A 24,765-nucleotide genomic window follows, 5' to 3' on the forward strand; every position below is an offset into this window, starting at 1 on the left:
TTTAGGGTCCAATGGGGTGGATCGGGTGCGTTCGTTGCAAAAAATTTCGACACGACTTCGTGGCACGAACATTTGCACTAGTTCGGCCCATTTTGCACCGAGTTCCATTAGGCAACCAAAAGGTCCCGAATGCACTTAAATAGTATGAAACGCACGAAAACGTCAGTTTAGGGTCCAATAGGGTGGATCGGGTGCATTCGTTACAAAAATTTCCGATGCGACTTCATGGCACGAATTTTTGCACTAGTTCGGCCCGTTTTGCACTGCGTTTCGTAAGGCAACCAAACAGTCCCGAATGCACCTAAATAGTATGAAATGCACCAAAACGTCAGTTTAGGGTCCAATGGGGTGGATCGGGTGCGTTCGTTGCAAACAATTCTGACGCGACCTCGTGTCACGAACTCTTGCACTAGTTCGGCCCGTTTTGCACCGAGTTTCGTAAGGCAACCAAACGGTCCCAAATGCACTTTGATAGTACGAAATGCACTAAAATGTCAGTTTAGGGTCCAATGGGGCGGATCGGGTGCGTTCTTCCAAGAATTCCGATGCGACTTCGTGGCACGGACTTTTGCACTAGTTCGGCCCGTTTTGCACTGAGTTTTGTAAGGCAACCAAACGGCCCCGAATGCAACTAAACAGTACGAAACACACCAAAACATCAGTTTAGGGTCCAATGGGGTGGATCGGGTGCATTTGTTGCCAAAAATTCCGACGCGACTTCGTGGCACGAACTTTTGTACTAGTTCAGCCCGTTTTGCACCCAGTTTCGTAAGGCAACCAAACGGTCCCGAATGCACCCAAATAGTACAAAATGCACCAAAATGTCAGTTTAGGGTCCAATGGAGTGGATCGGGTGCATTCATTGCAAAAAATTATGACGCGACTTCGTGGCACAAAGTTTTGCACTAGTTCGGCCCGTTTTGCACCCAGTTTCGTAAGGCAACCAAACGGTCCCGAATGCACCCAAATAGTACAAAATGCACCAAAATGTCAGTTTAGAGTCCAATGGAGTGGATCGGGTGCATTCATTGCAAAAAATTCTGACGCGACCTCGTGGCACAATCTTTTGCACTAGTTCGGCCCGTTTTGCACCCAGTTTTGTAAGGCAACCAAACGGTCTCGAATGCACCCAAATGGAACAAAACGCACCAAAACATCGGTTTAGGGTCCAATGGGGTGGATCGGGTGCGTTCAATCTGAAAAATTCCGACGCGACTTCGTGGCACGAACTTTTGCACTAGTTCGGCATGTTTGGCACCGAGTTTCGTAAGGCAACCAAACGGTCCTGAATGCACCCAAATAGTACGAAACGCACCTAAACGTCAATTTAGGGTCCAATGGGGTGGATCGGGTGCGTTCGTTGCAAAAAATTTCGACACGACTTCGTGGCACGAACTTTTGCACTAGTTCGGCCCATTTTGCACTGAGTTCCATTAGGCAACCAAAAGGTCCCGAATGCACTTAAATAGTATGAAACGCACGAAAACGTCAGTTTAGGGTCCAATAGGGTGGATCGGGTGCATTCGTTACAAAAATTTCCGATGCGACTTCATGGCACGAATTTTTGCACTAGTTCGGCCCGTTTTGCACTGCGTTTCGTAAGGCAACCAAACAGTCCCGAATGCACCTAAATAGTATGAAATGCACCAAAACGTCAGTTTAGGGTCCAATGGGGTGGATCGGGTGCGTTCGTTGCAAACAATTCTGACGCGACCTCGTGTCACGAACTCTTGCACTAGTTCGGCCCGTTTTGCACCGAGTTTCGTAAGGCAACCAAACGGTCCCAAATGCACTTTGATAGTACGAAATGCACTAAAATGTCAGTTTAGGGTCCAATGGGGCGGATCGGGTGCGTTCTTCCAAGAATTCCGATGCGACTTCGTGGCACGGACTTTTGCACTAGTTCGGCCCGTTTTGCACCGAGTTTTGTAAGGCAACCAAACGGCCCCGAATGCAACTAAACAGTACGAAACGCACCAAAACATCAGTTTAGGGTCCAATGGGGTGGATCGGGTGCATTTGTTGCCAAAAATTCCGACGCGACTTCGTGGCACGAAATTTTGTACTAGTTCAACCCGTTTTGCACCCAGTTTCGTAAGGCAACCAAACGGTCCCGAATGCACCCAAATAGTACAAAATGCACCAAAATGTCAGTTTAGGGTCCAATGGAGTGGATCGGGTGCATTCATTGCAAAAAATTATGACGCGACTTCGTGGCACAAAGTTTTGCACTAGTTCGGCCCGTTTTGCACCCAGTTTCGTAAGGCAACCAAACGGTCCCGAATGCACCCAAATAGTACAAAATGCACCAAAATGTCAGTTTAGAGTCCAATGGAGTGGATCGGGTGCATTCATTGCAAAAAATTCTGACGCGACCTCGTGGCACAATCTTTTGCACTAGTTCGGCCCGTTTTGCACCCAGTTTCGTAAGGCAACCAAACGGTCTCGAATGCACCCAAATAGTACAAAATGCACCAAAATGTCAGTTTAGAGTCCAATGGAGTGGATCGGGTGCATTCATTGCAAAAAATTCTGACGCGACCTCGTGGCACAATCTTTTGCACTAGTTCGGCCCGTTTTGCACCCAGTTTTGTAAGGCAACCAAACGGTCTCGAATGCACCCAAATGGAACAAAACGCACCAAAACATCGGTTTAGGGTCCAATGGGGTGGATCGGGTGCGTTCAATCTGAAAAATTCCGACGCGACTTCGTGGCACGAACTTTTGCACTAGTTCGGCATGTTTGGCACCGAGTTTCGTAAGGCAACCAAACGGTCCTGAATGCACCCAAATAGTACGAAACGCACCTAAACGTCAATTTAGGGTCCAATGGGGTGGATCGGGTGCGTTCGTTGCAAAAAATTTCGACACGACTTCGTGGCACGAACTTTTGCACTAGTTCGGCCCATTTTGCACCGAGTTCCATTAGGCAACCAAAAGGTCCCGAATGCACTTAAATAGTATGAAACGCACGAAAACGTCAGTTTAGGGTCCAATAGGGTGGATCGGGTGCATTCGTTACAAAAATTTCCGATGCGACTTCATGGCACGAATTTTTGCACTAGTTCGGCCCGTTTTGCACTGCGTTTCGTAAGGCAACCAAACAGTCCCGAATGCACCTAAATAGTATGAAATGCACCAAAACGTCAGTTTAGGGTCCAATGGGGTGGATCGGGTGCGTTCGTTGCAAACAATTCTGACGCGACCTCGTGTCACGAACTCTTGCACTAGTTCGGCCCGTTTTGCACCGAGTTTCGTAAGGCAACCAAACGGTCCCAAATGCACTTTGATAGTACGAAATGCACTAAAATGTCAGTTTAGGGTCCAATGGGGCGGATCGGGTGCGTTCTTCCAAGAATTCCGATGCGACTTCGTGGCACGGACTTTTGCACTAGTTCGGCCCGTTTTGCACCGAGTTTTGTAAGGCAACCAAACGGCCCCGAATGCAACTAAACAGTACGAAACGCACCAAAACATCAGTTTAGGGTCCAATGGGGTGGATCGGGTGCATTTGTTGCCAAAAATTCCGACGCGACTTCGTGGCACGAAATTTTGTACTAGTTCAACCCGTTTTGCACCCAGTTTCGTAAGGCAACCAAACGGTCCCGAATGCACCCAAATAGTACAAAATGCACCAAAATGTCAGTTTAGGGTCCAATGGAGTGGATCGGGTGCATTCATTGCAAAAAATTATGACGCGACTTCGTGGCACAAAGTTTTGCACTAGTTCGGCCCGTTTTGCACCCAGTTTCGTAAGGCAACCAAACGGTCCCGAATGCACCCAAATAGTACAAAATGCACCAAAATGTCAGTTTAGAGTCCAATGGAGTGGATCGGGTGCATTCATTGCAAAAAATTCTGACGCGACCTCGTGGCACAATCTTTTGCACTAGTTCGGCCCGTTTTGCACCCAGTTTCGTAAGGCAACCAAACGGTCTCGAATGCACCCAAATGGAACAAAACGCACCAAAACATCGGTTTAGGGTCCAATGGGGTGGATCGGGTGCGTTCAATCTGAAAAATTCCGACGCGACTTCGTGGCACGAACTTTTGCACTAGTTCGGCATGTTTGGCACCGAGTTTCGTAAGGCAACCAAACGGTCCTGAATGCACCCAAATAGTACGAAACGCACCTAAACGTCAATTTAGGGTCCAATGGGGTGGATCGGGTGCGTTCGTTGCAAAAAATTTCGACACGACTTCGTGGCACGAACTTTTGCACTAGTTCGGCCCATTTTGCACCGAGTTCCATTAGGCAACCAAAAGGTCCCGAATGCACTTAAATAGTATGAAACGCACGAAAACGTCAGTTTAGGGTCCAATAGGGTGGATCGGGTGCATTCGTTACAAAAATTTCCGATGCGACTTCATGGCACGAATTTTTGCACTAGTTCGGCCCGTTTTGCACTGCGTTTCGTAAGGCAACCAAACAGTCCCGAATGCACCTAAATAGTATGAAATGCACCAAAACGTCAGTTTAGGGTCCAATGGGGTGGATCGGGTGCGTTCGTTGCAAACAATTCTGACGCGACCTCGTGTCACGAACTCTTGCACTAGTTCGGCCCGTTTTGCACCGAGTTTCGTAAGGCAACCAAACGGTCCCAAATGCACTTTGATAGTACGAAATGCACTAAAATGTCAGTTTAGGGTCCAATGGGGCGGATCGGGTGCGTTCTTCCAAGAATTCCGATGCGACTTCGTGGCACGGACTTTTGCACTAGTTCGGCCCGTTTTGCACCGAGTTTTGTAAGGCAACCAAACGGCCCCGAATGCAACTAAACAGTACGAAACGCACCAAAACATCAGTTTAGGGTCCAATGGGGTGGATCGGGTGCATTTGTTGCCAAAAATTCCGACGCGACTTCGTGGCACGAAATTTTGTACTAGTTCAACCCGTTTTGCACCCAGTTTCGTAAGGCAACCAAACGGTCCCGAATGCACCCAAATAGTACAAAATGCACCAAAATGTCAGTTTAGGGTCCAATGGAGTGGATCGGGTGCATTCATTGCAAAAAATTATGACGCGACTTCGTGGCACAAAGTTTTGCACTAGTTCGGCCCGTTTTGCACCCAGTTTCGTAAGGCAACCAAACGGTCCCGAATGCACCCAAATAGTACAAAATGCACCAAAATGTCAGTTTAGAGTCCAATGGAGTGGATCGGGTGCATTAATTGCAAAAAATTCTGACGCGACCTCGTGGCACAATCTTTTGCACTAGTTCGGCCCGTTTTGCACCCAGTTTCGTAAGGCAACCAAACGGTCTCGAATGCACCCAAATGGAACAAAACGCACCAAAACATCGGTTTAGGGTCCAATGGGGTGGATCGGGTGCGTTCAATCTGAAAAATTCCGACGCGACTTCGTGGCACGAACTTTTGCACTAGTTCGGCATGTTTGGCACCGAGTTTCGTAAGGCAACCAAACGGTCCTGAATGCACCCAAATAGTACGAAACGCACCTAAACGTCAATTTAGGGTCCAATGGGGTGGATCGGGTGCGTTCGTTGCAAAAAATTTCGACACGACTTCGTGGCACGAACTTTTGCACTAGTTCGGCCCATTTTGCACCGAGTTCCATTAGGCAACCAAAAGGTCCCGAATGCACTTAAATAGTATGAAACGCACGAAAACGTCAGTTTAGGGTCCAATAGGGTGGATCGGGTGCATTCGTTACAAAAATTTCCGATGCGACTTCATGGCACGAATTTTTGCACTAGTTCGGCCCGTTTTGCACTGCGTTTCGTAAGGCAACCAAACAGTCCCGAATGCACCTAAATAGTATGAAATGCACCAAAACGTCAGTTTAGGGTCCAATGGGGTGGATCGGGTGCGTTCGTTGCAAACAATTCTGACGCGACCTCGTGTCACGAACTCTTGCACTAGTTCGGCCCGTTTTGCACCGAGTTTCGTAAGGCAACCAAACGGTCCCAAATGCACTTTGATAGTACGAAATGCACTAAAATGTCAGTTTAGGGTCCAATGGGGCGGATCGGGTGCGTTCTTCCAAGAATTCCGATGCGACTTCGTGGCACGGACTTTTGCACTAGTTCGGCCCGTTTTGCACCGAGTTTTGTAAGGCAACCAAACGGCCCCGAATGCAACTAAACAGTACGAAACACACCAAAACATCAGTTTAGGGTCCAATGGGGTGGATCGGGTGCATTTGTTGCCAAAAATTCCGACGCGACTTCGTGGCACGAACTTTTGTACTAGTTCAGCCCGTTTTGCACCCAGTTTCGTAAGGCAACCAAACGGTCCCGAATGCACCCAAATAGTACAAAATGCACCAAAATGTCAGTTTAGGGTCCAATGGAGTGGATCGGGTGCATTCATTGCAAAAAATTATGACGCGACTTCGTGGCACAAAGTTTTGCACTAGTTCGGCCCGTTTTGCACCCAGTTTCGTAAGGCAACCAAACGGTCCCGAATGCACCCAAATAGTACAAAATGCACCAAAATGTCAGTTTAGAGTCCAATGGAGTGGATCGGGTGCATTCATTGCAAAAAATTCTAACGCGACCTCGTGGCACAATCTTTTGCACTAGTTCGGCCCGTTTTGCACCCAGTTTCGTAAGGCAACCAAACGGTCTCGAATGCACCCAAATGGAACAAAACGCACCAAAACATCGGTTTAGGGTCCAATGGGGTGGATCGGGTGCGTTCAATCTGAAAAATTCCGACGCGACTTCGTGGCACGAACTTTTGCACTAGTTCGGCATGTTTGGCACCGAGTTTCGTAAGGCAACCAAACGGTCCTGAATGCACCCAAATAGTACGAAACGCACCTAAACGTCAATTTAGGGTCCAATGGGGTGGATCGGGTGCGTTCGTTGCAAAAAATTTTGACACGACTTCGTGGCACGAACTTTTGCACTAGTTCGGCCCATTTTGCACCGAGTTCCATTAGGCAACCAAAAGGTCCCGAATGCACTTAAATAGTATGAAACGCACGAAAACGTCAGTTTAGGGTCCAATAGGGTGGATCGGGTGCATTCGTTACAAAAATTTCCGATGCGACTTCATGGCACGAATTTTTGCACTAGTTCGGCCCGTTTTGCACTGCGTTTCGTAAGGCAACCAAACAGTCCCGAATGCACCTAAATAGTATGAAATGCACCAAAACGTCAGTTTAGGGTCCAATGGGGTGGATCGGGTGCATTCATTGCAAAAAATTATGACGCGACTTCGTGGCACAAAGTTTTGCACTAGTTCGGCCCGTTTTGCACCCAGTTTCGTAAGGCAACCAAACGGTCCCGAATGCACCCAAATAGTACAAAATGCACCAAAATGTCAGTTTAGAGTCCAATGGAGTGGATCGGGTGCATTCATTGCAAAAAATTCTGACGCGACCTCGTGGCACAATCTTTTGCACTAGTTCGGCCCGTTTTGCACCCAGTTTCGTAAGGCAACCAAACGGTCTCGAATGCACCCAAATGGAACAAAACGCACCAAAACATCGGTTTAGGGTCCAATGGGGTGGATCGGGTGCGTTCAATCTGAAAAATTCCGACGCGACTTCGTGGCACGAACTTTTGCACTAGTTCGGCATGTTTGGCACCGAGTTTCGTAAGGCAACCAAACGGTCCTGAATGCACCCAAATAGTACGAAACGCACCTAAACGTCAATTTAGGGTCCAATGGGGTGGATCGGGTGCGTTCGTTGCAAAAATTTCGACACGACTTCGTGGCACGAACTTTTGCACTAGTTCGGCCCATTTTGCACCGAGTTCCATTAGGCAACCAAAAGGTCCCGAATGCACTTAAATAGTATGAAACGCACGAAAACGTCAGTTTAGGGTCCAATAGGGTGGATCGGGTGCATTCGTTACAAAAATTTCCGATGCGACTTCATGGCACGAATTTTTGCACTAGTTCGGCCCGTTTTGCACTGCGTTTCGTAAGGCAACCAAACAGTCCCGAATGCACCTAAATAGTATGAAATGCACCAAAACGTCAGTTTAGGGTCCAATGGGGTGGATCGGGTGCGTTCGTTGCAAACAATTCTGACGCGACCTCGTGTCACGAACTCTTGCACTAGTTCGGCCCGTTTTGCACCGAGTTTCGTAAGGCAACCAAACGGTCCCAAATGCACTTTGATAGTACGAAATGCACTAAAATGTCAGTTTAGGGTCCAATGGGGCGGATCGGGTGCGTTCTTCCAAGAATTCCGATGCGACTTCGTGGCACGGACTTTTGCACTAGTTCGGCCCGTTTTGCACCGAGTTTTGTAAGGCAACCAAACGGCCCCGAATGCAACTAAACAGTACGAAACACACCAAAACATCAGTTTAGGGTCCAATGGGGTGGATCGGGTGCATTTGTTGCCAAAAATTCCGACGCGACTTCGTGGCACGAACTTTTGTACTAGTTCAGCCCGTTTTGCACCCAGTTTCGTAAGGCAACCAAACGGTCCCGAATGCACCCAAATAGTACAAAATGCACCAAAATGTCAGTTTAGGGTCCAATGGAGTGGATCGGGTGCATTCATTGCAAAAAATTATGACGCGACTTCGTGGCACAAAGTTTTGCACTAGTTCGGCCCGTTTTGCACCCAGTTTCGTAAGGCTAACCAAACGGTCCCGAATGCACCCAAATAGTACAAAATGCACCAAAATGTCAGTTTAGAGTCCAATGGAGTGGATCGGGTGCATTCATTGCAAAAAATTCTGACGCGACCTCGTGGCACAATCTTTTGCACTAGTTCGGCCCGTTTTGCACCCAGTTTCGTAAGGCAACCAAACGGTCTCGAATGCACCCAAATGGAACAAAACGCACCAAAACATCGGTTTAGGGTCCAATGGGGTGGATCGGGTGCGTTCAATCTGAAAAATTCCGACGCGACTTCGTGGCACGAACTTTTGCACTAGTTCGGCATGTTTGGCACCGAGTTTCGTAAGGCAACCAAACGGTCCTGAATGCACCCAAATAGTACGAAACTGCACCTAAACGTCAATTTAGGGTCCAATGGGGTGGATCGGGTGCGTTCGTTGCAAAAAATTTCGACACGACTTCGTGGCACGAACTTTTGCACTAGTTCGGCCCATTTTGCACCGAGTTCCATTAGGCAACCAAAAGGTCCCGAATGCACTTAAATAGTATGAAACGCACGAAAACGTCAGTTTAGGGTCCAATAGGGTGGATCGGGTGCATTCGTTACAAAAATTTCCGATGCGACTTCATGGCACGAATTTTTGCACTAGTTCGGCCCGTTTTGCACTGCGTTTCGTAAGGCAACCAAACAGTCCCGAATGCACCTAAATAGTATGAAATGCACCAAAACGTCAGTTTAGGGTCCAATGGGGTGGATCGGGTGCGTTCGTTGCAAACAATTCTGACGCGACCTCGTGTCACGAACTCTTGCACTAGTTCGGCCCGTTTTGCACCGAGTTTCGTAAGGCAACCAAACGGTCCCAAATGCACTTTGATAGTACGAAATGCACTAAAATGTCAGTTTAGGGTCCAATGGGGCGGATCGGGTGCGTTCTTCCAAGAATTCCGATGCGACTTCGTGGCACGGACTTTTGCACTAGTTCGGCCCGTTTTGCACCGAGTTTTGTAAGGCAACCAAACGGCCCCGAATGCAACTAAACAGTACGAAACGCACCAAAACATCAGTTTAGGGTCCAATGGGGTGGATCGGGTGCATTTGTTGCCAAAAATTCCGACGCGACTTCGTGGCACGAAATTTTGTACTAGTTCAGCCCGTTTTGCACCCAGTTTCGTAAGGCAACCAAACGGTCCCGAATGCACCCAAATAGTACAAAATGCACCAAAATGTCAGTTTAGGGTCCAATGGAGTGGATCGGGTGCATTCATTGCAAAAAATTATGACGCGACTTCGTGGCACAAAGTTTTGCACTAGTTCGGCCCGTTTTGCACCCAGTTTCGTAAGGCAACCAAACGGTCCCGAATGCACCCAAATAGTACAAAATGCACCAAAATGTCAGTTTAGAGTCCAATGGAGTGGATCGGGTGCATTCATTGCAAAAAATTCTGACGCGACCTCGTGGCACAATCTTTTGCACTAGTTCGGCCCGTTTTGCACCCAGTTTCGTAAGGCAACCAAACGGTCTCGAATGCACCCAAATGGAACAAAACGCACCAAAACATCGGTTTAGGGTCCAATGGGGTGGATCGGGTGCGTTCAATCTGAAAAATTCCGACGCGACTTCGTGGCACGAACTTTTGCACTAGTTCGGCATGTTTGGCACCGAGTTTCGTAAGGCAACCAAACGGTCCTGAATGCACCCAAATAGTACGAAACGCACCTAAACGTCAATTTAGGGTCCAATGGGGTGGATCGGGTGCGTTCGTTGCAAAAAATTTCGACACGACTTCGTGGCACGAACTTTTGCACTAGTTCGGCCCATTTTGCACCGAGTTCCATTAGGCAACCAAAAGGTCCCGAATGCACTTAAATAGTATGAAACGCACGAAAACGTCAGTTTAGGGTCCAATAGGGTGGATCGGGTGCATTCGTTACAAAAATTTCCGATGCGACTTCATGGCACGAATTTTTGCACTAGTTCGGCCCGTTTTGCACTGCGTTTCGTAAGGCAACCAAACAGTCCCGAATGCACCTAAATAGTATGAAATGCACCAAAACGTCAGTTTAGGGTCCAATGGGGTGGATCGGGTGCGTTCGTTGCAAACAATTCTGACGCGACCTCGTGTCACGAACTCTTGCACTAGTTCGGCCCGTTTTGCACCGAGTTTCGTAAGGCAACCAAACGGTCCCAAATGCACTTTGATAGTACGAAATGCACTAAAATGTCAGTTTAGGGTCCAATGGGGCGGATCGGGTGCGTTCTTCCAAGAATTCCGATGCGACTTCGTGGCACGGACTTTTGCACTAGTTCGGCCCGTTTTGCACCGAGTTTTGTAAGGCAACCAAACGGCCCCGAATGCAACTAAACAGTACGAAACGCACCAAAACATCAGTTTAGGGTCCAATGGGGTGGATCGGGTGCATTTGTTGCCAAAAATTCCGACGCGACTTCGTGGCACGAACTTTTGTACTAGTTCAGCCCGTTTTGCACCCAGTTTCGTAAGGCAACCAAACGGTCCCGAATGCACCCAAATAGTACAAAATGCACCAAAATGTCAGTTTAGGGTCCAATGGAGTGGATCGGGTGCATTCATTGCAAAAAATTATGACGCGACTTCGTGGCACAAAGTTTTGCACTAGTTCGGCCCGTTTTGCACCCAGTTTCGTAAGGCAACCAAACGGTCCCGAATGCACCCAAATAGTACAAAATGCACCAAAATGTCAGTTTAGAGTCCAATGGAGTGGATCGGGTGCATTCATTGCAAAAAATTCTGACGCGACCTCGTGGCACAATCTTTTGCACTAGTTCGGCCCGTTTTGCACCCAGTTTCGTAAGGCAACCAAACGGTCTCGAATGCACCCAAATGGAACAAAACGCACCAAAACATCGGTTTAGGGTCCAATGGGGTGGATCGGGTGCGTTCAATCTGAAAAATTCCGACGCGACTTCGTGGCACGAACTTTTGCACTAGTTCGGCATGTTTGGCACCGAGTTTCGTAAGGCAACCAAACGGTCCTGAATGCACCCAAATAGTACGAAACGCACCTAAACGTCAATTTAGGGTCCAATGGGGTGGATCGGGTGCGTTCGTTGCAAAAAATTTCGACACGACTTCGTGGCACGAACTTTTGCACTAGTTCGGCCCATTTTGCACCGAGTTCCATTAGGCAACCAAAAGGTCCCGAATGCACTTAAATAGTATGAAACGCACGAAAACGTCAGTTTAGGGTCCAATAGGGTGGATCGGGTGCATTCGTTACAAAAATTTCCGATGCGACTTCATGGCACGAATTTTTGCACTAGTTCGGCCCGTTTTGCACTGCGTTTCGTAAGGCAACCAAACAGTCCCGAATGCACCTAAATAGTATGAAATGCACCAAAACGTCAGTTTAGGGTCCAATGGGGTGGATCGGGTGCGTTCGTTGCAAACAATTCTGACGCGACCTCGTGTCACGAACTCTTGCACTAGTTCGGCCCGTTTTGCACCGAGTTTCGTAAGGCAACCAAACGGTCCCAAATGCACTTTGATAGTACGAAATGCACTAAAATGTCAGTTTAGGGTCCAATGGGGCGGATCGGGTGCGTTCTTCCAAGAATTCCGATGCGACTTCGTGGCACGGACTTTTGCACTAGTTCGGCCCGTTTTGCACCGAGTTTTGTAAGGCAACCAAACGGCCCCGAATGCAACTAAACAGTACGAAACGCACCAAAACATCAGTTTAGGGTCCAATGGGGTGGATCGGGTGCATTTGTTGCCAAAAATTCCGACGCGACTTCGTGGCACGAAATTTTGTACTAGTTCAACCCGTTTTGCACCCAGTTTCGTAAGGCAACCAAACGGTCCCGAATGCACCCAAATAGTACAAAATGCACCAAAATGTCAGTTTAGGGTCCAATGGAGTGGATCGGGTGCATTCATTGCAAAAAATTATGACGCGACTTCGTGGCACAAAGTTTTGCACTAGTTCGGCCCGTTTTGCACCCAGTTTCGTAAGGCAACCAAACGGTCCCGAATGCACCCAAATAGTACAAAATGCACCAAAATGTCAGTTTAGAGTCCAATGGAGTGGATCGGGTGCATTCATTGCAAAAAATTCTGACGCGACCTCGTGGCACAATCTTTTGCACTAGTTCGGCCCGTTTTGCACCCAGTTTCGTAAGGCAACCAAACGGTCTCGAATGCACCCAAATGGAACAAAACGCACCAAAACATCGGTTTAGGGTCCAATGGGGTGGATCGGGTGCGTTCAATCTGAAAAATTCCGACGCGACTTCGTGGCACGAACTTTTGCACTAGTTCGGCATGTTTGGCACCGAGTTTCGTAAGGCAACCAAACGGTCCTGAATGCACCCAAATAGTACGAAACGCACCTAAACGTCAATTTAGGGTCCAATGGGGTGGATCGGGTGCGTTCGTTGCAAAAAATTTCGACACGACTTCGTGGCACGAACTTTTGCACTAGTTCGGCCCATTTTGCACCGAGTTCCATTAGGCAACCAAAAGGTCCCGAATGCACTTAAATAGTATGAAACGCACGAAAACGTCAGTTTAGGGTCCAATAGGGTGGATCGGGTGCATTCGTTACAAAAATTTCCGATGCGACTTCATGGCACGAATTTTTGCACTAGTTCGGCCCGTTTTGCACTGCGTTTCGTAAGGCAACCAAACAGTCCCGAATGCACCTAAATAGTATGAAATGCACCAAAACGTCAGTTTAGGGTCCAATGGGGTGGATCGGGTGCGTTCGTTGCAAACAATTCTGACGCGACCTCGTGTCACGAACTCTTGCACTAGTTCGGCCCGTTTTGCACCGAGTTTCGTAAGGCAACCAAACGGTCCCAAATGCACTTTGATAGTACGAAATGCACTAAAATGTCAGTTTAGGGTCCAATGGGGCGGATCGGGTGCGTTCTTCCAAGAATTCCGATGCGACTTCGTGGCACGGACTTTTGCACTAGTTCGGCCCGTTTTGCACCGAGTTTTGTAAGGCAACCAAACGGCCCCGAATGCAACTAAACAGTACGAAACGCACCAAAACATCAGTTTAGGGTCCAATGGGGTGGATCGGGTGCATTTGTTGCCAAAAATTCCGACGCGACTTCGTGGCACGAAATTTTGTACTAGTTCAACCCGTTTTGCACCCAGTTTCGTAAGGCAACCAAACGGTCCCGAATGCACCCAAATAGTACAAAATGCACCAAAATGTCAGTTTAGGGTCCAATGGAGTGGATCGGGTGCATTCATTGCAAAAAATTATGACGCGACTTCGTGGCACAAAGTTTTGCACTAGTTCGGCCCGTTTTGCACCCAGTTTCGTAAGGCAACCAAACGGTCCCGAATGCACCCAAATAGTACAAAATGCACCAAAATGTCAGTTTAGGGTCCAATGGAGTGGATCGGGTGCATTCATTGCAAAAAATTCTGACACGACTTCGTGGCACAAACTTTTGCACTAGTTCGGCCCGTTTTGCACCCAGTTTCGTAAGGCAACCAAACGGTCTCGAATGCACCCAAATGGAACAAAACGCACCAAAACATCAGTTTAGGGTCCAATGGGGTGGATCGGGTGCGTTCAATCTGAAAAATTCCGACGCGACTTCGTGGCACGAACTTTTGCACTAGTTCGGCATGTTTGGCACCGAGTTTCGTAAGGCAACCAAACGGTCCTGAATGCACCCAAATAGTACGAAACGCACCTAAACGTCAATTTAGGGTCCAATGGGGTGGATCGGGTGCGTTCGTTGCAAAAAATTTCGACACGACTTCGTGGCACGAACTTTTGCACTAGTTCGGCCCATTTTGCACCGAGTTCCATTAGGCAACCAAAAGGTCCCGAATGCACTTAAATAGTATGAAACGCACGAAAACGTCAGTTTAGGGTCCAATAGGGTGGATCGGGTGCATTCGTTGCAAAAATTTCCGATGCGACTTCATGGCACGAATTTTTGCACTAGTTCGGCCCGTTTTGCACTGCGTTTCGTAAGGCAACCAAACAGTCCCGAATGCACCTAAATGGTATGAAATGCACCAAAACGTCAGTTTAGTGTCCAATGGGGTAGATCGGGTGCGTTCGTTGCAAACAATTCTGACGCGACCTCGTGTCACGAACTCTTGCACTAGTTCGGCCCGTTTTGCACCGAGTTTCGTAAGGCAACCAAACGGTCCCAAATGCACTTTGATAGTACGAAATGCACTAAAATGTCAGTTTAGGGTCCAATGGGGCGGATCGGGTGCGTTCTTCCAAGAATTCCGATGCGACTTCGTGGCACGGACTTTTGCACTAGTTCGGCCCGTTTTGCACCGAGTTTTGTAAGGCAACCAAACGGCCCCGAATGCAACTAAACAGTACGAAACGCACCAAAACATCAGTTTAGGGTTCAATGGGGTGGATCGGGTGCATTTGTTGCCAAAAATTCCGACGCGACTTCGTGGCACGAACTTTTGTACTAGTTCAGCCCGTTTTGCACCCAGTTTCGTAAGGCAACCAAACGGTCCCGAATGCACCCAAATAGTACAAAATGCACCAAAATGTCAGTTTAGGGTCCAATGGAGTGGATCGGGTGCATTCATTGCAAAAAATTATGACGCGACTTCGTGGCACAAAGTTTTGCACTAGTTCGGCCCGTTTTGCACCCAGTTTCGTAAGGCAACCAAACGGTCCCGAATGCACCCAAATAGTACGAAACTGCACCTAAACTGTCAGTTTAGGGTCCAATGGGGTGGATCGGGTGCGTTCGTTGCAAAAAATTTCGACACGACTTCGTGGCACGAACTTTTGCACTAGTTCGGCCCATTTTGCACCGAGTTCCATTTGGCAACCAAAAGGTCCCGAATGCACTTAAATAGTATGAAACGCACGAAAATGTCAGTTTAGGGTCCAATAGGGTGGATCGGGTGCATTCGTTACAAAAATTTCCGATGCAACTTCATGGCACGAATTTTTGCACTAGTTCGGCCCGTTTTGCACTGCGTTTCGTAAGGCAACCAAACAGTCCCGAATGCACCTAAATAGTATGAAATGCACCAAAACGTCAGTTTAGGGTCCAATGGGGTGGATCGGGTGCGTTCGTTGCAAACAATTCTGACGCGACCTCGTGTCACGAACTCTTGCACTAGTTCGGCCCGTTTTGCACCGAGTTTCGTAAGGCAACCAAACGGTCCCAAATGCACTTTGATAGTACGAAATGCACTAAAATGTCAGTTTAGGGTCCAATGGGGCGGATCGGGTGCGTTCTTCCAAGAATTCCGATGCGACTTCGTGGCACGGACTTTTGCACTAGTTCGGCCCGTTTTGCACCGAGTTTTGTAAGGCAAACAAACGGCCCCGAATGCAACTAAACAGTACGAAACGCACCAAAACATCAGTTTAGGGTCCAATGGGGTGGATCGGTTGCATTTGTTGCCAAAAATTCCGACGCGACTTCGTGGCACGAAATTTTGTACTAGTTCAACCCGTTTTGCACCCAGTTTCGTAAGGCAACCAAACGGTCCCGAATGCACCCAAATAGTACAAAATGCACCAAAATGTCAGTTTAGGGTCCAATGGAGTGGATCGGGTGCATTCATTGCAAAAAATTATGACGCGACTTCGTGGCACAAAGTTTTGCACTAGTTCGGCCCGTTTTGCACCCAGTTTCGTAAGGCAACCAAACGGTCCCAAATGCACCCAAATAGTACAAAATGCACCAAAATGTCAGTTTAGGGTCCAATGGAGTGGATCGGGTGTATTCATTGCAAAAAATTCTGACGCGACTTCGTGGCACAAACTTTTGCACTAGTTCGGCCCGTTTTGCACCCAGTTTCGTAAGGCAACCAAACGGTCTCGAATGCACCCAAATGGAACAAAACGCACCAAAACATCAGTTTAGGGTCCAATGGGGTGGATCGGGTGCGTTCAATCTGAAAAATTCCGACGCGACTTCGTGGCACGAACTTTTGCACTAGTTCGGCATGTTTGGCACCGAGTTTCGTAAGGCAACCAAACGGTCCTGAATGCACCCAAATAGTACGAAACGCACCTAAACGTCAATTTAGGGTCCAATGGGGTGGATCGGGTGCGTTCGTTGCAAAAAATTTCGACACGACTTCGTGGCACGAACTTTTGCACTAGTTCGGCCCATTTTGCACCGAGTTCCATTAGGCAACCAAAAGGTCCCGAATGCACTTAAATAGTATGAAACGCACGAAAACGTCAGTTTAGGGTCCAATAGGGTGGATCGGGTGCATTCGTTGCAAAAATTTCCGATGCGACTTCATGGCACGAATTTTTGCACTAGTTCGGCCCGTTTTGCACTGCGTTTCGTAAGGCAACCAAACAGTCCCGAATGCACCTAAATGGTATGAAATGCACCAAAACGTCAGTTTAGTGTCCAATGGGGTGGATCGGGTGCGTTCGTTGCAAACAATTCTGACGCGACCTCGTGTCACGAACTCTTGCACTAGTTCGGCCCGTTTTGCACCGAGTTTCGTAAGGCAACCAAACGGTCCCAAATGCACTTTGATAGTACGAAATGCACTAAAATGTCAGTTTAGGGTCCAATGGGGCGGATCGGGTGCGTTCTTCCAAGAATTCCGATGCGACTTCGTGGCACGGACTTTTGCACTAGTTCGGCCCGTTTTGCACCGAGTTTTGTAAGGCAACCAAACGGCCCCGAATGCAACTAAACAGTACGAAACGCACCAAAACATCAGTTTAGGGTTCAATGGGGTGGATCGGGTGCATTTGTTGCCAAAAATTCCGACGCGACTTCGTGGCACGAACTTTTGTACTAGTTCAGCCCGTTTTGCACCCAGTTTCGTAAGGCAACCAAACGGTCCCGAATGCACCCAAATAGTACAAAATGCACCAAAATGTCAGTTTAGGGTCCAATGGAGTGGATCGGGTGCATTCATTGCAAAAAATTATGACGCGACTTCGTGGCACAAAGTTTTGCACTAGTTCGGCCCGTTTTGCACCCAGTTTCGTAAGGCAACCAAACGGTCCCGAATGCACCCAAATAGTACAAAATGCAACAAAATGTCAGTTTAGGGTCCAATGGAGTGGATCGGGTGCATTCATTGCAAAAAATTCTGACGCGACTTCGTGGCACAAACTTTTGCACTAGTTCGGCCCGTTTTGCACCCAGTTTCGTAAGGCAACCAAACGGTCTCGAATGCACCCAAATGGAACAAAACGCACCAAAACATCAGTTTAGGGTCCAATGGGGTGGATCGGGTGCGTTCAATCTGAAAAATTCCGACGCGACTTCGTGGCACGAACTTTTGCACTAGTTCGGCATGTTTGGCACCGAGTTTCGTAAGGCAACCAAACGGTCCTGAATGCACCCAAATAGTACGAAACGCACCTAAACGTCAATTTAGGGTCCAATGGGGTGGATCGGGTGCGTTCGTTGCAAAAAATTTCGACACGACTTCGTGGCACGAACTTTTGCACTAGTTCGGCCCATTTTGCACCGAGTTCCATTAGGCAACCAAAAGGTCCCGAATGCACTTAAATAGTATGAAACGCACGAAAACGTCAGTTTAGGGTCCAATAGGGTGGATCGGGTGCATTCGTTGCAAAAATTTCCGATGCGACTTCATGGCACGAATTTTTGCACTAGTTCGGCCCGTTTTGCACTGCGTTTCGTAAGGCAACCAAACAGTCCCGAATGCACCTAAATAGTATGAAATGCACCAAAACGTCAGTTTAGGGTCCAATGGGGTGGATCGGGTGCGTTCGTTGCAAACAATTCTGACGCGACCTCGTGTCACGAACTCTTGCACTAGTTCGGCCCGTTTTGCACCGAGTTTCGTAAGGCAACCAAACGGTCCCAAATGCACTTTGATAGTACGAAATGCACTAAAATGTCAGTTTAGGGTCCAATGGGACGGACCGGGTGCGTTCTTCCAAGAATTCCGATGCGACTTCGTGGCACAGGACTTTTGCACTAGTTCGGCCCGTTTTGCACCGAGTTTTGTAAGGCAACCAAACGGCCCCGAATGCAACTAAACAGTACGAAACGCACCAAAACATCAGTTTAGGGTCCAATGGGGTGGATCGGGTGCATTTGTTGCCAAAAATTCCGACGCGACTTCGTGGCACGAACTTTTGTACTAGTTCAACCCGTTTTGCACCCAGTTTCGTAAGGCAACCAAACGGTCCCGAATGCACCCAAATAGTACAAAATGCACCAAAATGTCAGTTTAGGGTCCAATGGAGTGGATCGGGTGCATTCATTGCAAAAAATTATGACGCGACTTCGTGGCACAAAGTTTTGCACTAGTTCGGCCCGTTTTGCACCCAGTTTCGTAAGGCAACCAAACGGTCCCGAATGCACCCAAATAGTACAAAATGCACCAAAATGTCAGTTTAGGGTCCAATGGAGTGGATCGGGTGCATTCATTGCAAAAAATTCTGACGCGACTTCGTGGCACAAACTTTTGCACTAGTTCGGCCCGTTTTGCACCCAGTTTCGTAAGGCAACCAAACGGTCTCGAATGCACCCAAATGGAACAAAACGCACCAAAACATCAGTTTAGGGTCCAATGGGGTGGATCGGGTGCGTTCAATCTGAAAAATTCCGACGCGACTTCGTGGCACGAACTTTTGCACTAGTTCGGCATGTTTGGCACCGAGTTTCGTAAGGCAACCAAACGGTCCTGAATGCACCCAAATAGTACGAAACGCACCTAAACGTCAATTTAGGGTCCAATGGGGTGGATCGGGTGCGTTCGTTGCAAAAAATTTCGACACGACTTCGTGGCACGAACTTTTGCACTAGTTCGGCCCATTTTGCACCGAGTTCCATTAGGCAACCAAAAGGTCCCGAATGCACTTAAATAGTATGAAACGCACGAAAACGTCAGTTTAGGGTCCAATAGGGTGGATCGGGTGCATTCGTTGCAAAAATTTCCGATGCGACTTCATGGCACGAATTTTTGCACTAGTTCGGCCCGTTTTGCACTGCGTTTCGTAAGGCAACCAAACAGTCCCGAATGCACCTAAATGGTATGAAATGCACCAAAACGTCAGTTTAGTGTCCAATGGGGTGGATCGGGTGCGTTCGTTGCAAACAATTCTGACGCGACCTCGTGTCACGAACTCTTGCACTAGTTCGGCCCGTTTTGCACCGAGTTTCGTAAGGCAACCAAACGGTCCCAAATGCACTTTGATAGTACGAAATGCACTAAAATGTCAGTTTAGGGTCCAATGGGACGGACCGGGTGCGTTCTTCCAAGAATTCCGATGCGACTTCGTGGCACAGACTTTTGCACTAGTTCGGCCCGTTTTGCACCGAGTTTTGTAAGGCAACCAAACGGCCCCGAATGCAACTAAACAGTACGAAACGCACCAAAACATCAGTTTAGGGTCCAATGGGGTGGATTGGGTGCATTTGTTGCCAAAAATTACGACGCGACTTCGTGGCACGAACTTTTGTACTAGTTCAACCCGTTTTGCACCCAGTTTCGTAAGGCAACCAAACGGTCCCGAATGCACCCAAATAGTACAAAATGCACCAAAATGTCAGTTTAGGGTCCAATGGAGTGGATCGGGTGCATTCATTGCAAAAAATTATGACGCGACTTCGTGGCACAAAGTTTTGCACTAGTTCGGCCCGTTTTGCACCCAGTTTCGTAAGGCAACCAAACGGTCCCGAATGCACCCAAATAGTACAAAATGCACCAAAATGTCAGTTTAGGGTCCAATGGAGTGGATCGGGTGCATTCATTGCAAAAAATTCTGACGCGACTTCGTGGCACAAACTTTTGCACTACTTCGGCCCGTTTTGCACCCAGTTTCGTAAGGCAACCAAACGGTCTCGAATGCACCCAAATGGAACAAAACGCACCAAAACATCAGTTTAGGGTCCAATGGGGTGGATCGGGTGCGTTCAATCTGAAAAATTCCGACGCGACTTCGTGGCACGAACTTTTGCACTAGTTCGGCATGTTTGGCACCGAGTTTCGTAAGGCAACCAAACGGTCCTGAATGCACCCAAATAGTACGAAACGCACCTAAACGTCAATTTAGGGTCCAATGGGGTGGATCGGGTGCGTTCGTTGCAAAAAATTTCGACACGACTTCGTGGCACGAACTTTTGCACTAGTTCGGCCCATTTTGCACCGAGTTCCATTAGGCAACCAAAAGGTCCCGAATGCACTTAAATAGTATGAAACGCACGAAAACGTCAGTTTAGGGTCCAATAGGGTGGATCGGGTGCATTCGTTGCAAAAATTTCCGATGCGACTTCATGGCACGAATTTTTGCACTAGTTCGGCCCGTTTTGCACTGCGTTTCGTAAGGCAACCAAACAGTCCCGAATGCACCTAAATGGTATGAAATGCACCAAAACGTCAGTTTAGTGTCCAATGGGGTGGATCGGGTGCGTTCGTTGCAAACAATTCTGACGCGACCTCGTGTCACGAACTCTTGCACTAGTTCGGCCCGTTTTGCACCGAGTTTCGTAAGGCAACCAAACGGTCCCAAATGCACTTTGATAGTACGAAATGCACTAAAATGTCAGTTTAGGGTCCAATGGGGCGGATCGGGTGCGTTCTTCCAAGAATTCCGATGCGACTTCGTGGCACGGACTTTTGCACTAGTTCGGCCCGTTTTGCACCGAGTTTTGTAAGGCAACCAAACGGCCCCGAATGCAACTAAACAGTACGAAACGCACCAAAACATCAGTTTAGGGTTCAATGGGGTGGATCGGGTGCATTTGTTGCCAAAAATTCCGACGCGACTTCGTGGCACGAACTTTTGTACTAGTTCAGCCCGTTTTGCACCCAGTTTCGTAAGGCAACCAAACGGTCCCGAATGCACCCAAATAGTACAAAATGCACCAAAATGTCAGTTTAGGGTCCAATGGAGTGGATCGGGTGCATTCATTGCAAAAAATTATGACGCGACTTCGTGGCACAAAGTTTTGCACTAGTTCGGCCCGTTTTGCACCCAGTTTCGTAAGGCAACCAAACGGTCCCGAATGCACCCAAATAGTACAAAATGCAACAAAATGTCAGTTTAGGGTCCAATGGAGTGGATCGGGTGCATTCATTGCAAAAAATTCTGACGCGACTTCGTGGCACAAACTTTTGCACTAGTTCGGCCCGTTTTGCACCCAGTTTCGTAAGGCAACCAAACGGTCTCGAATGCACCCAAATGGAACAAAACGCACCAAAACATCAGTTTAGGGTCCAATGGGGTGGATCGGGTGCGTTCAATCTGAAAAATTCCGACGCGACTTCGTGGCACGAACTTTTGCACTAGTTCGGCATGTTTGGCACCGAGTTTCGTAAGGCAACCAAACGGTCCTGAATGCACCCAAATAGTACGAAACGCACCTAAACGTCAATTTAGGGTCCAATGGGGTGGATCGGGTGCGTTCGTTGCAAAAAATTTCGACACGACTTCGTGGCACGAACTTTTGCACTAGTTCGGCCCATTTTGCACCGAGTTCCATTAGGCAACCAAAAGGTCCCGAATGCACTTAAATAGTATGAAACGCACGAAAACGTCAGTTTAGGGTCCAATAGGGTGGATCGGGTGCATTCGTTGCAAAAATTTCCGATGCGACTTCATGGCACGAATTTTTGCACTAGTTCGGCCCGTTTTGCACTGCGTTTCGTAAGGCAACCAAACAGTCCCGAATGCACCTAAATAGTATGAAATGCACCAAAACGTCAGTTTAGGGTCCAATGGGTGGATCGGGTGCGTTCGTTGCAAACAATTCTGACGCGACCTCGTGTCACGAACTCTTGCACTAGTTCGGCCCGTTTTGCACCGAGTTTCGTAAGGCAACCAAACCGTCCCAAATGCACTTTGATAGTACGAAATGCACTAAAATGTCAGTTTAGGGTCCAATGGGACGGACCGGGTGCGTTCTTCCAAGAATTCCGATGCGACTTCGTGGCACAGACTTTTGCACTAGTTCGGCCCGTTTTGCACCGAGTTTTGTAAGGCAACCAAACGGCCCCGAATGCAACTAAACAGTACGAAACGCACCAAAACATCAGTTTAGGGTCCAATGGGGTGGATCGGGTGCATTTGTTGCCAAAAATTCCGACGCGACTTCGTGGCACGAACTTTTGTACTAGTTCAACCCGTTTTGCACCCAGTTTCGTAAGGCAACCAAACGGTCCCGAATGCACCCAAATAGTACAAAATGCACCAAAATGTCAGTTTAGGGTCCAATGGAGTGGATCGGGTGCATTCATTGCAAAAAATTATGACGCGACTTCGTGGCACAAAGTTTTGCACTAGTTCGGCCCGTTTTGCACCCAGTTTCGTAAGGCAACCAAACGGTCCCGAATGCACCCAAATAGTACAAAATGCACCAAAATGTCAGTTTAGGGTCCAATGGAGTGGAGCATTCATTGCAAAAAATTCTGACGCGACTTCGTGGCACAAACTTTTGCACTACTTCGGCCCGTTTTGCACCCAGTTTCGTAAGGCAACCAAACGGTCTCGAATGCACCCAAATGGAACAAAACGCACCAAAACATCAGTTTAGGGTCCAATGGGGTGGATCGGGTGCGTTCAATCTGAAAAATTCCGACGCGACTTCGTGGCACGAACTTTTGCACTAGTTCGGCATGTTTGGCACCGAGTTTCGTAAGGCAACCAAACGGTCCTGAATGCACCCAAATAGTACGAAACGCACCTAAACGTCAATTTAGGGTCCAATGGGGTGGATCGGGTGCGTTCGTTGCAAAAAATTTCGACACGACTTCGTGGCACGAACTTTTGCACTAGATCGGCCCATTTTGCACCGAGTTCCATTAGGCAACCAAAAGGTCCCGAATGCACTTAAATAGTATGAAACGCACGAAAACGTCAGTTTAGGGTCCAATAGGGTGGATCGGGTGCATTCGTTGCAAAAATTTCCGATGCGACTTCATGGCACGAATTTTTGCACTAGTTCGGCCCGTTTTGCACTGCGTTTCGTAAGGCAACCAAACAGTCCCGAATGCACCTAAATAGTATGAAATGCACCAAAACGTCAGTTTAGGGTCCAATGGGGTGGATCGGGTGCGTTCGTTGCAAACAATTCTGACGCGACCTCGTGTCACGAACTCTTGCACTAGTTCGGCCCGTTTTGCACCGAGTTTCGTAAGGCAACCAAACGGTCCCAAATGCACTTTGATAGTACGAAATGCACTAAAATGTCAGTTTAGGGTCCAATGGGGCGGACCGGGTGCGTTCTTCCAAGAATTCCGATGCGACTTCGTGGCACAGACTTTTGCACTAGTTCGGCCCGTTTTGCACCGAGTTTTGTAAGGCAACCAAACGGCCCCGAATGCAACTAAACAGTACGAAACGCACCAAAACATCAGTTTAGGGTCCAATGGGGTGGATCGGGTGCATTTGTTGCCAAAAATTCCGACGCGACTTCGTGGCACGAACTTTTGTACTAGTTCAACCCGTTTTGCACCCAGTTTCGTAAGGCAACCAAACGGTCCCGAATGCACCCAAATAGTACAAAATGCACCAAAATGTCAGTTTAGGGTCCAATGGAGTGGATCGGGTGCATTCATTGCAAAAAATTATGACGCGACTTCGTGGCACAAAGTTTTGCACTAGTTCGGCCCGTTTTGCACCCAGTTTCGTAAGGCAACCAAACGGTCCCGAATGCACCCAAATAGTACAAAATGCACCAAAATGTCAGTTTAGGGTCCAATGGAGTGGATCGGGTGCATTCATTGCAAAAAATTCTGACGCGACTTCGTGGCACAAACTTTTGCACTAGTTCGGCCCGTTTTGCACCCAGTTTCGTAAGGCAACCAAACGGTCTCGAATGCACCCAAATGGAACAAAACGCACCAAAACATCAGTTTAGGGTCCAATGGGGTGGATCGGGTGCGTTCAATCTGAAAAATTCCGACACGACTTCGTGGCACGAACTTTTGCACTAGTTCGGCATGTTTGGCACCGAGTTTCGTAAGGCAACCAAACAGTCCTGAATGCACCCAAATAGTACGAAACGCACCTAAACGTCAATTTAGGGTCCAATGGGGTGGATCGGGTGCGTTCGTTGCAAAAAATTTCGACACGACTTCGTGGCACGAACTTTTGCACTAGTTCGGCCCATTTTGCACCGAGTTCCATTAGGCAACCAAAAGGTCCCGAATGCACTTAAATAGTATGAAACGCACGAAAACGTCAGTTTAGGGTCCAATAGGGTGGATCGGGTGCATTCGTTGCAAAAATTTCCGATGCGACTTCATGGCACGAAT

This window comes from Panicum virgatum, chromosome 3K (assembly GCF_016808335.1).
Source record: "Panicum virgatum strain AP13 chromosome 3K, P.virgatum_v5, whole genome shotgun sequence".
Taxonomy (NCBI): Eukaryota; Viridiplantae; Streptophyta; class Magnoliopsida; order Poales; family Poaceae; genus Panicum; species Panicum virgatum.